We start from the raw sequence: 13,780 nt of genomic DNA on the forward strand, positions 1-13,780 counted from the left end.
TGGGTAGAGGGAAGACAAGGCAGCAATGGAGCCCCCTGCTGGTGAAGGGCAGGATGTGCAGACAGCTCAGAGGCTTGCAAAACAGGCCAGGTCACAATTCCTGTTCAGGGTCCCCTGGGGCCCTTACTAGAAGTGTGACTTGAGACAAGTGGCAAAACTCCGTGGGCCTCCGTTTCCTCAGGTGGAAGGAAGAAGTGATCTCATCCTCCTCTCGGGGGAGGTACGGTGGGGGTGGGGGGAAAGAGCCCTGCCCAGTCATCTGAGACCAAGCTGGAAGAGAAAAGGAGAAAATGTGGGGAAGCCATGGTCCAAGCAATGGGCCGGCTTGGAATTTGCAACCCGGTGAAGGCTGGGGGGGGCGGGGGGGGGGAGGGGGTCAGGGGTTCAGGCATGTGAGAGATAAGGTTGGCTTCACAGGGATGGGATTTGCCAGGGAAAGTACTTTCCTTGATTTGAAGTGACAAGTGCTCTTGACAGTGCTCTTTAAGGGAAGGAGATGTGGCTTCAGTGGTGTAATTTCTGGATGACTGTTACTGGCGAGCAGGAGTTTATGTTCCCACGGCTGATGATGCGTCCAGCAATGCATGTGGCTGGGCTGTTTCTTCACACACTTTTACTTTTGCTTTCCTGTAAAGAGTTCCAGTGTTATCATTATGTTTAACAGTTATAAACACTCCCATTTATTACGAGCTTACTAAGCACTGGCTTTACTTGTATTTGCCTGGGAAATTTGTGCTTATCACCCCCAACCAGGGCAATGAGTGAGCTGTACAAACACTGCTTTATAAGTCTCAGGCTGGCTTGTTAGTATGCAGCTCTCACTATAATAGTACATGGTTCAGCCTCCAAGTTCCCAACTGTTCCTGGTGTTGGAAGATGGCAGGGGTAGTGACTACCAGAGAACTTAGCTTCTTCTCAGGTGTGTGGGGAGGATTTGGGAGGTTGGGAGTCCTACACAGGAACAAAGATGTTTGCTGCCTTCTACATTCTACCCAGGCCCCTGGCCCCAGTGGATTCACAAATCACCGACATAGCATTTTTCTTACCACACAGTCCTTATCTGTTTCTTTAATGCTCTCTCCCCCAAGAAGGTGAGCTCCTCATGAGCAAAATCTAGATATCCTTTCTATTATCTCCTCGTGCCTAACGCCAATGTCCCCAGTAAGGTCTGGTACATAAGTGGATGTTCAGTGTATGTTGAACATAAGAATGACTTCTTTTCTCAGCTCTGTTTCTGACATGCTTTGGGAGCAGCTCATTTTTGGAAAGAATTTATTTTTCCTCTGTCACAAACTCATTCCAAGGCTTGCCCACAACTACAGGACAAGTTGACCCTTGAACGACATGGGTTTGAACTGCACAGCTCCAGATACATGTAGATTTTTTTCCAGTACAATATTGTAAATGTATTCTCTTTCTTAGGATTTCATTAACATTTTCTTTTCTCTAGCTTACTTTTTTGTAAGAATACATGCATGTAATATGACATATTACATATGTGTATATACACATTACATATAACATATAACACACAAAATACGTGTAAATCGACTGTGTTATGGGTATGGCTTCCGGTCCACAGGAAGGGATGAGTAGCTGAGGCTTGGAGGAGCCAAAAGTCATACATGGATTTTTTCTTGTGCAGGAGGTTGGTGCCCCTAACTCTCAAACTGTTCAAGGGTCAGCTGTATTTTTATGACAGTGGTGTGATTCTGAAGTGTTCTGTTAAGATTACTCATGACAATTTATAATTTACTATCAAGAACTATTTCACAAACATTGAGGGGAGAAGCCAGTTCTCCCTGGGATGCACTTGATGTTATGTAGGACACACAACAGTAGTTTCTCCATTGTTAAGAAATGTAACTATACCATTTATTTGGTGAAATATAAATGCGTTAGGCTGTTGGCCAATAGAAGAAGGGTTGGATTAGAATAGGATGGGCACCAATGATGCAAATTGATCCTGAAGCAATTAGTTGTCCATTCAACAACTTTTCTCAAATTCCATAGCATAGGGAGGAAAGTGAGCTAGTTTGGGCTTTGTTATCAATTGTGTACTAAAATCCTTTTCTTGCCTTAAAATGAAATGTGTTCTAGTATTGAGCTATGTGGGCTTACTTCCTATGACTCCTAAGATAAAAAAGAAATTTCTGCATATTAGATTATTACCTAAATGTTCTGATTAGGAAAAACTGTCAATGGCTTGGAATTCATTCAATAGCCCACCAAACTTTTTGGAGTATCCCCTGGACACTGCTCAACAGGAAGAGGGGAAGAGGGAAGAAGGGAGCGGCCCAGGACACACAAATCAATAACAACACAATTCAACACCCACACCCAAATGCCACAAGGATTATTGTGATCAAGTGGCAGACCAACTGCACTGAATGCATCAGAGATTTGGAGAGAGGAGAGCACTGTGCCTGGGGGTGGTTAGGAAACACTGCCCAGGAGGATTGGTTAACTGCACTGGGCTTTAAAGGGCCGGTGAAACCCCACTGAAAGAGATGGCTGGGAATCACATATCACATTTCACCTTAGGGAAGTGGCCTTGGCAAAAGGATGGATGGGCCTGTGCACCTGGAAGACGGCATGGTCCATCTGAATGGATAGTAGGCTTGCACCTGGGTGGAGGAGACACAGCCAGAATTAAACGCTGGGGCCAGATATGTTGGACTCAGTGCCACACTACAACATTTGGATTCTAAACCAAAATGTATCTTCCAAATTAAAAAAAAAAAAAAAAAAGGGTGGAATAAATTTTATTGAGAGGAAACTGAAAGCCGAGATCAATGAAAAAAACTAGTAAGAAAATGTTAGATTACTTGAGACATAGAACAGAGACCATCAGACCTTGAAGGGCCCTTCAACATCATCTGGTCCCAATGCCGTATTTCACAGATGGGGACGTTTCAGCTGAAATAAAATCAAAACGTACCCACGCTCACTCAGCTAGTAAAGGGCAAAGCCAGAGCTAGAAACTAGTGTGGTGTTCTTTTCACCCCCCTTAATAAATTCAAATCTCCAGACTTTGACAAATCACATCCCAGGTTGCTCAAAGAACTCCCAGAACCATTGTCAATAATCTTTGAAAAAGCATGGAGAATAGGAGAACTGTTAACAGACAAGAGAAGAACAAAGTTGTCCCGATTCTCAAAAAGGGGGAAAGGGGCATATTATAAAAACTATAAGCCAGTCAGCTTGACAATTATCCCTGGCAGAATTCTAGAACAGAATTTTAAAAAGCTATTTACTCCACAAACATTATTATAATAATAGAAACGAAGGGGGAAATAACCCACAATTTCCCCACTTTAACCCATCAACTGAACAGATTATTAAGTAGACTCTTTGTAAGTCTTTAGAAAAGCAGAGATCACTCAGAGCCAACCCGAAATCTCAGAAAACAAAACATGTCTTCATTTATTCCTTTTTGGATAGGGATATTAGACTGGCAGAAAGAAGAGGCATCAAAACCATGCTTGCTTTCAGCATGGCATCTGACGAAATCTATCATAATCACCTTGTGGATGAGACATGACCTGGCTGATAGCCAATGGGTACAACCACGGCTGGTGTAAGAAGTATACCTAAAGACTGCTGATTAGTACATATGTCAGCCTGAAGGGAAGCCACGGCGGTGAGCCCCGGAGGTCTCTCTTTTACACGTCTCTGAAAGGATTTTTGTCTGTGTCTTACAGGAGATGCTTATCAGATTTTCATATGCCATGAACAAGGAGGGATAGCTGATATGAAGGATGATGGATAATATTAATATTAATATTAATATTAATAATAATAATAGCAAACACTTAGCGAACACTTGCTATATTGCATGAACTGTGTTAAATATTTTTCCACAAAATTATCACACTTAAATTGTACCACTCTCTGAGGCAGGTGGTAATATTAGATCTCCATTTTAGACATGAAGAAACTGACATTTTCAGAGATCAAGTCACTAGCCCAAGATGACACAGTTCATGAGCAAAGGAACAAAATTTTGAATCCCATTATGTCTGGCATTGGAGTCTGAATTAAATGAATCTATGTAATTTTGACAGACCACAGCCAGAAACTGAAATCCGTGCCACATCTCAGAGCTGAACACATGCATTATAACTTAAAAAATTAATTTCATATACAAGGATTGGGCCGGTCTGACCTACCACATCCATGGGAGTGACCTAGGAGTTGGCCACAGGCTCCAAAAAGAAAACGGTGAAGAGAATTCACCAAATGTGGGTCCTCTTCATAGAAACACAGTGTTTGAACCAAGGCAGCTAATGGTTCTGCTGGCTATGTGATCAGAACACGTTTTAAGATAAATCAGAAAAAGGCAACCAAAATCAATTCAGAAACCATGTTATATAAAACATGGTTGAAGAAAGGGCTGAGAAGTCCTAAACCATCACATATATTTTTTAAAATTTTTACATGTTTTTATTTATTTTGAGAGAGAGAGCAAGAGAGAGAGAAGGGGAGGGGCAGAGAGAGAGGGAGAGAGAGAATCCCAAGCAGGCCCTGTGCATGAGCACAGAGCCTGATTTGGGCTCAAACTCACAAACCATGAGATCATGACCTGAACCAAAATCAAGAGACAGTTGCTTAACTGACTGAGCCACCCAGGAGCCCCTAAAGTATCACATATTTAAAAACAAGTCATAGGAAAAAAAAGCTCAGAATTCCTTTAAAAAGAAGAATGGAAATCTATGGGTAGAAGTTATAAAGAGCCATGCTTTTGTTCAACCTAAAGGACTCTCTGTTGCAATTCTCTGGAAATATGATGGGCAGTTTCTCAGAGTGGCCAGTTTGCCGTTTCTATAAGAGTTTAAACAGACGGAGTGAGCCCTTGTTAATGTGGAAGAGGTTAGTGTGGGAGCTGGGAGGAAGACAGAGGTCATGTAAGCTCCTTTCCAAATCCAAAATTCTAAGACTCCACTTAGATGTTATCTTAGCAGAATTTGGTTAGTGGTTATGGTTCCAATAGTGAATAACTTATCAAATGGTCCATCAACCAATCCTGAAACAGATACAAATATGTTCAAACAATATGATTTGTTGGGAAATAGGAACGTTTCTACTTTAATTCTTAATTGAATTTGTAGCTACCTGAATTTATATCAGTATTATTTAATACTGGCAAAGGTCCATCCATATCAATCCATATCAGAACAAGAATGTAAAACTTCTCACTTTTAATTCTACTGCACAGTTGAGCCTCCTGACCACCTATCTCTTTTTGACACTACATAGTTAAGAGATCTGTAGTTTTTTATAAATGCCTTTACTCCTAAATACACATTATACTGCTTTCATTCGGTCTTGACCATTTGGTTGATTTGGGGTAAAGCAGCACAATTAGATTATTGCTACTCCAGACAGCTATTCTTAAATGTGCTTGACAAAAGCTGATCTTGCCCACCCAGAAACAAAGGAATTCTCTGGCTTATTAGAAAGTTTGTGCTCGCTTTTTTTTAAAATTAAATCACAGCCATTCTTGCCTGTGTGCCAGCGCCATCTAGTGATGAAATGAGCACATTTCCAGTCAGGGAGTAAAAACCCTGTTTCAGACAATCTGGGGGACCACCATTCCTATCTGCATCCCAAAATATTTGGAGTGGAAGATACCTCAGGGGCCAAATATTTAACAGGCTTGTATCATCGTCTCATCTAGGCAGGCCTTCCCCAAGATCCTTCCCAGAGACAGTGATTTTTAGTCTAGTCCCAGAGTAAGTATTCACCCAGGAGAGCCCAGGCTGAAAGATATCCTCCCAGGACAGATGAAGATGAACGAATTGAATGGTAGAGATCACGCTGATTTTTTCCTTTCTATTTGTTTTTAGTTTCACTTTTTTTTTTTTTTTTTTTTTTTTTAAGAAGTCATGGCAAGTGAGGACATGCAAAGGCATGTGACTGGAGACCTGCAGAAATGCTTAGAATAGCCTCAGGGAGTGGGAATGGATGCGAAATGAAAGCATGACATAGGAAAATGTACAAGCGCCCTATGATAGAGGGGAGGAACTTAACTTTCTTCAGGGCAGTGGTTTTTGAGAAGTGATTCCCAGGCAAATCTTGTTCAGTTCTGTGGTAATGATCAGCCTTGTCTTAAAGCCATTCCACATTTCACCACTGGACTTTGAAGGGAAGGATATTATAGGCATTCCTATTCCAGTTTTAGAATTATTCAGGATCATGGATAATGTTAAGAGTATCCTATCAAGAATGTAAACATGAGAGAGCATCATCGACAAATGTTAAATGTTGATGGAGGGATTTGGATTACATGTTTGCTAGGGTTCATTTTCTCCTCTGAAAGTTTCTTATTCTGTGATTTGAATCCATCCACAAGGTCTACAAGGAGTGCCTTTGTATCAGGGGTACCTGTCTCAGAGGGCCCACGGTTTGACAGAGTAAGAGCCTCCTTGTTTCTTTAGTTGCACAGGTGAGTCAAAGCAAAATGATCTGGACAGGAGAACTGATTCTTAGCTGATTCCTGTCCTTGCATTCTTTGGATGGCTTGTGTATTTACTTGATATCTTTTACAAGTCTTACATGTAATTCTCTTTTTAGTTTCCTCCAATAGATTAAAAGTTCCTCAAAGGCAGGGAGTTTATCTTTTGCTTCCTGGATGTCTGGGCATCATGGCGCTGATATACCTTAGCCCAGCATCTGATCTGTCTCATTATGACACCAAATCATGGACTGTGAGATCTGGCAGCAACATTGGAGATCACCTGGTCCAATGATCTCATCTTTTAGATGTGAAATTGAGGCCCCTAAAGGGGATGTGACTTGTGCAACATCACCCAGCTAGTTAGGACCAGAGCTTGGATCAGCCTCTGAGTCTCCTGACTGTTCTAGACTTTAACATGTCATCTCAAGCTTCTCTCCCATAAAGGCAGGGAACACGTGCCCCCTAACCCTCAGCTGGAAACAGTCAGCCACAAGCAAGAAGCTGCTCCTAACAGTATGTGAATATTGCCTTCTCATGTATGCGAATATTACCTTCTATTGCATAATAGATATGTGCTTGTCTCAACATACAAATGTTAGAATTATTGTTTTCTAATAAGGAAAATTGGTACCGAAGGTATAATGGGAAAGTCATTTATTCCTTGGCATAATGCTGTAAGCATGGAAGTCAAAACAAAGTTGTAACTTTGGGTGGAGTGCTTGGGGTTTAAGACTGATGGACATCTTTCTGAGTATGGTTCTGGACTCCCTGAAGCTATGTGAAGGAGGTCAGAGGAGGGTAAACCATGGATGTGAAAGCAAAGATCCTATATTTTTAAAAAAATGAATTGTTTTAACAGCTTTTTTTGAGCTGTAATTCACATACTGTACAATTCCTTTATTTAAAGTGCATAATTCAATGGTTTTTAGTATAAAGGCACTCTATCTTGAGAGAACAGGAAGAAAGCATGAGAACAGCCAGTGGTCAGTGTATTACAAACACACCTCCTCCACACGGTGCCTTTTAAAGTGGAAAGAAAGACAATACATATCTAGTTTTTAAATGCAGTGTATGCTCTGTCCTGCCTCCTAGTGATCTATAGGGCATTATTAATCTACAGAAGCCCCCTCTATTGCTCACCAACTCCCCCTCCCACACTGAATCAAAGCTCTATCCACAGACACGTACTTGATTTGCTGGACGAAAGCAATGGACTTCATGGTGAACTTGCAGAAAAGAGCAGTCCTCGAGTTGGTGGGCGAAGGGTGCAAAGGGTCAGGGAAAGGGATGTAGGCAGTAAGGCAACAAGTAACACTGCCTTTTTATAAAGAAGAACATAAATTTATCTTGGGGGAGTACTTGAATTCCAACTGCAATTGGGTAATCAGGTCTGGTGTCAGAAGTAGATGGGTTGAAACCACATTGAAAACTGGCATAGAGTAGTAATTAGGGGCACAGGCTCCGTAGCCAGCCACCTAGGTTTGAATCTTTGGTCTTGGGCCAAGGTAATTAATCTCTCTGAGCCTCACTACCCTTACATGTAAAAGGGGGTAATAAGGGCACTTACTCTATAGGGTTGTTATGAGAATTATATTTGTTGGTATATAGAAAGAGCTTATAACAGGGTCAAACACATACTTTGTGCCATGTATTTGCTAATTGTTATACCAGGCCCAGTTCAATCTGCACATCTTATCTGCTCCCTGCTCTCCAAACATGCACACTCAGACACACTCACACTCTTAGGAAATTTGCACCAACTGTTCCCTCTGTATGGAATACTTTTTGCCCAAATATACATCACACTTGCTCCCTTACCTCTTCCAGACTTTTCCTCAAATGTTACCTTCTCAATGAGGACCATCCTGATTACTCTCAATATCCTTACCTTCTTTGTTTTTTTTCTGTAGTCCTCATCACCCTATAACATACTGCACAATGTTGTGCCTGCCTCCCCCAGCATGTAAATTCCACAAGAACAGGGATTTTTCTCTATTTTGTTCACTGATCCATCCTAAAAAGCTAGAGACAGTGCCTAGAACATGGAGGGTGGTTGGTAAATATTTGTCAAATGAAGAACTGAAGAGTAATTCATATCAGATAATTTGTTCTAATTTCTTGACCTTCCTGGACGTGCTCATTAGGAACAAGAGAAAGCCCCACATGCCTGGAATGACCTAATGCAGGCAGGACACCCTCCGGCCACTCTTTCCATCACCCAAAGCTTTTGCTTGCCTCCCTGTCTCCTAGTTTTAAAAATTATTTCTTATGGAAGTGTTTTCCTGCTTTCTGCTTTTAACCTCAAAGCTTCTCACACTCTTTTCTAAGTCATTTCTGTTGTCCCTTTCCGGATCAGTCCTATTAAGTCCTTCTTGACAATGTGATGACCAAAACCCTAATGTGGCATTCCTGGAAGGAAAGCCCCAGCCAGGAATGTCACAGCCCCAGAGCCTTTTCAGAATCTCCATCCTCTAATTAGGATGGCCACACATCTCAGCTGCTGCTTTTGACTGCTGCTGTGAGCTGCATGTTGATGCCCAGCATTGTGCCCAGATAATTTCCCTGAGCAGCTAAAACTAATAATCAGTGGTATTTTCAATAGAGCCTTGCCATTTAGTGGGGGAGTTATTTAGTACTTCATTTTTTTTTTTCAGTTGAATTTAATTTCTGGTCATGTTTCCTAATTAGGAAGATTTATGGGATTCATTTTGATTTTTTGAAAAATTCCTTCCCAGGAGGAATGCTTATCTCGGCTTCAGCAAATGTTTCATCTGCTTGTTTCACCTCTTAATTCCTGTCGGGGTTGTTAATGCGTCAGACTTCAACAGCAGGGCTGATTCTGGGGCTGCCTCATTGTTGGCTCTTTTTCAGGCTGAGGCTGGGTCTTTATGTTCAAGGCTGATGGGCACAAATGCTGCTTTTTCTCCCTTACTCCGGGTACCCTCTTGTGGCCCCTCGGCGTTCCTTTTGCGCCTTCTTCCGGTCTCCGGCTCCTCCTTTCTGTCAAATCCAGCCTGTCTTCCATGTGCATTTTGAGCACTCCCCTATTTCTGGCTGTAAATGAAGATTTAAAAATAAAAACAATTATGAAAATTACATTAAAATTATAAGTGATGCTATATCTTGCATCTTACCACTTACTGGTTCTCTTTTCTCCCTCTACTGTCTTTATGTGACATTTGGTTTTCACCACTTTCCCTTGCCACTCAACTAATGGTTTTCTGATCATTTTCATGCTTTCCATTGACAGGTCTCCACTGCTCCTTTTCTTCTCCTCTTTCCTTTCCCCTCAGGCATTTCCTCCCTCCTCTCCTGGTATTCAAAGATCTAATACAGTCAAGCAGGTGGAAGGGGGGCTGCGAGCACTCAGTATCCTTGGGCTGGGGTTAGCATGGCTCTAGACGCTTCCACCCAGAACACATATAGAAAACATGTAAGATAAAGTAAACTGTCTTCCGTTTGTTTGGTCTTCCTGAGAAAGCCAGTGACCATGGGCAGTAAGCATAGTTTCTACTGCCGTGGCACATTGCCCAGAGCCATAATGTAGAGGGAAACATTCCCAGTGCCAGACCTTGTGTGACAGGAGACATTTCAAGCATTACATGCAGAGAGTAATCTATTGAAAGACTGAGAGGCTGGGCTCCAGTGATGGGGCCCGTCCTTGAGAGGTATAGAAAAGTATAGTCAAGTTGTTTCCTATGAGGATATTTTAGAAAGTCCCAGATCCATTGCATTTCCTTAGCCAAATAAGAGGTGCCTTATTAGTACAATTTCAAATACCTAGATGGCCCAAGTAGGTAATTTAAGGATGAGAAATATTGGCCTGGTAACTCAGGTAAAGCTGAGAGGCCATTCCTAGTGGGATGGGATCAGCAAGACTTTAGCCAGTTGTTGGCATATGAGAATATCGAGTCTAAGCGAAGCCAGGGTCACAGTATTGAATGTGAAATTTCCTAGTTTTAAAATGGCAGTAACTTACCCCCTAAACTTAGATACTCTGTGTGTGCTAAAGCTCATTAGCTATCAGTTTGCGATCCCAGGACTAAATGGTCATTAAGGTCCCTTCCCACTCTTGTTCTCTCAGTGGTCATAAATCAAGAATGATAGGAAAAAAGTTTAATACTAAACTTTGCACAGATATTTTCAATTTATGAAATATGTTCCCTTCATATTGCTTTGAGATATAGCAGTTTATATTTTAAAAGCTGATATATATTCAAACCAGTTGTGTTCTCTCCATTCCATTCTTTGATCACCACCACTGGCAACTCTAAGACTTCAAGGAAATGAAGTATAGTCCCAGTCCCACAAGGGTGGAGGACATGGTCCTAACTTGCTTTATAAAAATCCCCATCTTTGAAAAAGAGCTAAATAGTATTCACTTAATAAAAATTGTTGAACACGAACACAAAAAACACTAGTAACAATGGGCCAATTTCATTAATTATAAATAAATTTTAATCCTAAATAATGGAATCCAGTAGTGTATTCAAAGAGTAGTGAATGCACTAAAGGGAGTGTTTATTTCTTTTTTTTTTTTAATTTTTTTTTAACGTTTATTTATTTTTGAGACAGAGAGAGACAGAGCATGAATGGAGGAGGGTCAGAGAGAGGGAGACACAGAATCTGAAACAGGCTCCAGGCTCTGAGCGGTCAGCACAGAGCCCGACGCGGGGCTTGAACTCACGGAGTGTGAGATCGTGACCTGAGCCGAAGTCGGCCGCTCAACCGACTGAGCCACCCAGGCGCCCCTTTTTTTTTTTTTTTTAAATTTTTTTTTAACGTTTATTTATTTTTGAGACAGAGAGAGACAGAGCATGAATGGGGGAGGGTCAGAGGGAGTGTTTATTTCAAGTATGTAAGGGTGGGCTGGACATTAGGAAATCTAGTACAGTTATATTAACAAGTCAGAGTAAAAAGTGAACATAGTAATAGAGCTTAAAGACAGTTCATAAAATTTAACCTCCTTTCCTACCTAAAACCTTGTAGGACACGAGGATTAGAAGGAAGTTTCTTTAAAGATGACTGTATTTTTAGGGGCGCCTGGGTAGCTCAGTCAGTTGAGCATCCAACGTCGGCTGGGGTCATGATCTTGCGGTTCGTGGGTTTGAGCCCCACGTTAGGCTCTGTGCTGACAGCTCAGAGCCTGCAGCCTGCTTCAGATTCTGTGTCTCCCTCTCCCTCTGTTCCTCCCCCACTCGCACTCTGAAAACAAATTAAAAAAAAATTGAGAGATGACAGTATATTTTAAGATTTTATTTTTAAGTAATCTCTACACCCAACATGGGGCTCAAACACACAACCCCAAAATCAAGAATTGCCTGCTCTACCGACTGAGCCAGCTAAGCACCCTAAGGTGACAGTGTATTTAAAGGATATCAAGAACGAACTAGAGACAAATGCTTGTTTTACTGCATTGTAGACTGAATGTTCATTCTCTTGTCATGTGTTCCTCAAAAGTTTTCTGAGGTTTTGGCCAATGCAATAGTAAGAGAAAAAACTGCATTATTTGCAGGTAAAATGATTGTTGACATAAAAATTCAGAGAGATCAGCTTACAAACTATTAGAACTAATAAGACATTTTCAGTGTGTAGGGTTACATGTTAAATAGACAAAAATCAATAGTTTCCCTAACTTACAGTAATGAAAAATGTCTCATTTGCAATGACACCAAAAAAATTATAAAGTATCTTGGAACAAAATTCACAAAAATTGTGCAAATCTTTGTGAAAAAATATGTATGTATTTGAAAATATAAAATAACTAAATGCATGAAGAGATGTATTCCTGAATGGGAAGACTCACGATTTTGAGAATTTTGAAAAAGAAGGTACTTAGGAGAGAACTTGCTTTATGAAACAGCAAATATGTTACAAAGCTACAACGATTATAAGTGTGACATGGCAGGGTAATACACAGATAATAAAATAGACAAGAATGTTCAGAAACAGATATGCCTCCCTCCCACACATTTAGTTTGTAATTAACGTGCCACTTCAAAGCATTCGGGAAAAAATGGGTTATTCAATAGGTGATATTGGGGCAACTGTTTAACTATTTTGTAAAAAGTAAAGTGGAAAAAATAAGGTGAAGATATCTATCTGAATCCATTTATAAGAAAAAATTAGAGATTTCAAATTTAGACACTATTCTTGAGTGTGATTTGGCAATATGTACCAAAAATTTCTATAATCTCTTATTTAGATTATAATCTCTATAATCTCTTATTGAACAATTCCATTTATAAGAACTAATCCAAGGAGGTAAGTGGACAAATGTATAAGAATGTTTATTGCTGCACTTTTTAGAATAGCAAAAATTGAAAACAACTTAAATATTTAACACAATGAATTACTTCAAATGTGTGTGTGTAAGATATACATACAAACCGCGGAATGCCATGGGTCTCCTTCAAAATGATGAAATAGGCTTAAATGCATTGGAGTGAAGGCTATCCATATGATATTAAGTGAAAGAACCAGGTTCTAAATCTATAGGTATTCCTTGATCAAAAAAAAAATTTTTTTTTAATGTGTAGAGCTATGTAGAAAAGCCTGGAAGGATAATATAAACAAACGGTTTCTTTTTCCTTTCTCCTGGGTAGATTCTATTTCTTTGCCCAGAAGATTCTCCCCATCTCTTAGGGTTCTTTATCCAGGTAAGTTCAATAGTGTATCCTTTAGGTCTTAGCTTAAACTCCGTAGGCAGGAAGAAGGAAAGTAGACACTCTGTCCTAGGTAAGCGGCTCTCATAGAACCCTGTGCTTGCCATACTACCTATAAACCATACTGTACCTTTTTATTTACCTAAATTAACTTTTCCTTTCTTCCCCAAGACTCTAAGCTCTGCGAGGGCATGGGCTGCCTACGGGTCAGTCTAGCATGCCAGAGCCTAGCTAGCTGTCTGGGAGCTCTTACTGCATGTCAAATACTGTGGTTGGTGTTTTAAATGATCTCACTACACCCTCAGGCGGGTACTATTACTGTCTCCATTCTGAAGAGGAGGAACTTGAGAGACTGAAGTTTGTCCCAAAAGCCACTGGCCACTCTGGGATTAATTCTCAGGCCTGTCTGATTCTTGGCACTCTGACACTACACTCACTACGTAGTGATCAATAAATACCGTTGGAAACACAACCATCCGCTGCTTGAGGATCATTCGGGGAGGAGATGTTGCCGTGGGGACTCAGCACCGGAAAGGTAGTTGGAGGAGAAGCCCTTTAAATTCCCTTACACTCCCCTTACTCGCAAGCCCCGCCCACCGCGATCCGCCCACCGGCCCGGAAGGGAGCGGCTGGGGCGGGACGAGCTTCCGGAGGC

At 41.0% G+C, this 13,780-nt stretch overlaps 1 protein-coding gene and 1 long non-coding RNA gene across 2 annotated transcripts in view; one reads left to right on the forward strand and one right to left on the reverse strand.

Annotated features, from left to right (window-relative positions):
- Positions 1–13,780, forward strand: part of PARP11 (poly(ADP-ribose) polymerase family member 11) — a 69,221-nt gene that overhangs the window by 7,841 nt on the left and 47,600 nt on the right. The gene's annotated exons all lie outside the window — the stretch shown is intronic.
- Positions 373–13,730, reverse strand: LOC147579385 (uncharacterized). Its single transcript, XR_015253869.1, has 3 exons — positions 13,584–13,730; positions 9,245–9,514; positions 373–627 (listed from the first exon to the last, which is right to left on the reverse strand). It is a non-coding gene; the product is annotated as an uncharacterized LOC147579385 (long non-coding RNA).

This window comes from Puma concolor, chromosome B4 (assembly GCF_028749965.1).
Source record: "Puma concolor isolate L17-30 chromosome B4, mPumCon1.1.hap2, whole genome shotgun sequence".
In the NCBI taxonomy this organism is placed as follows: Eukaryota; Metazoa; Chordata; class Mammalia; order Carnivora; family Felidae; genus Puma; species Puma concolor.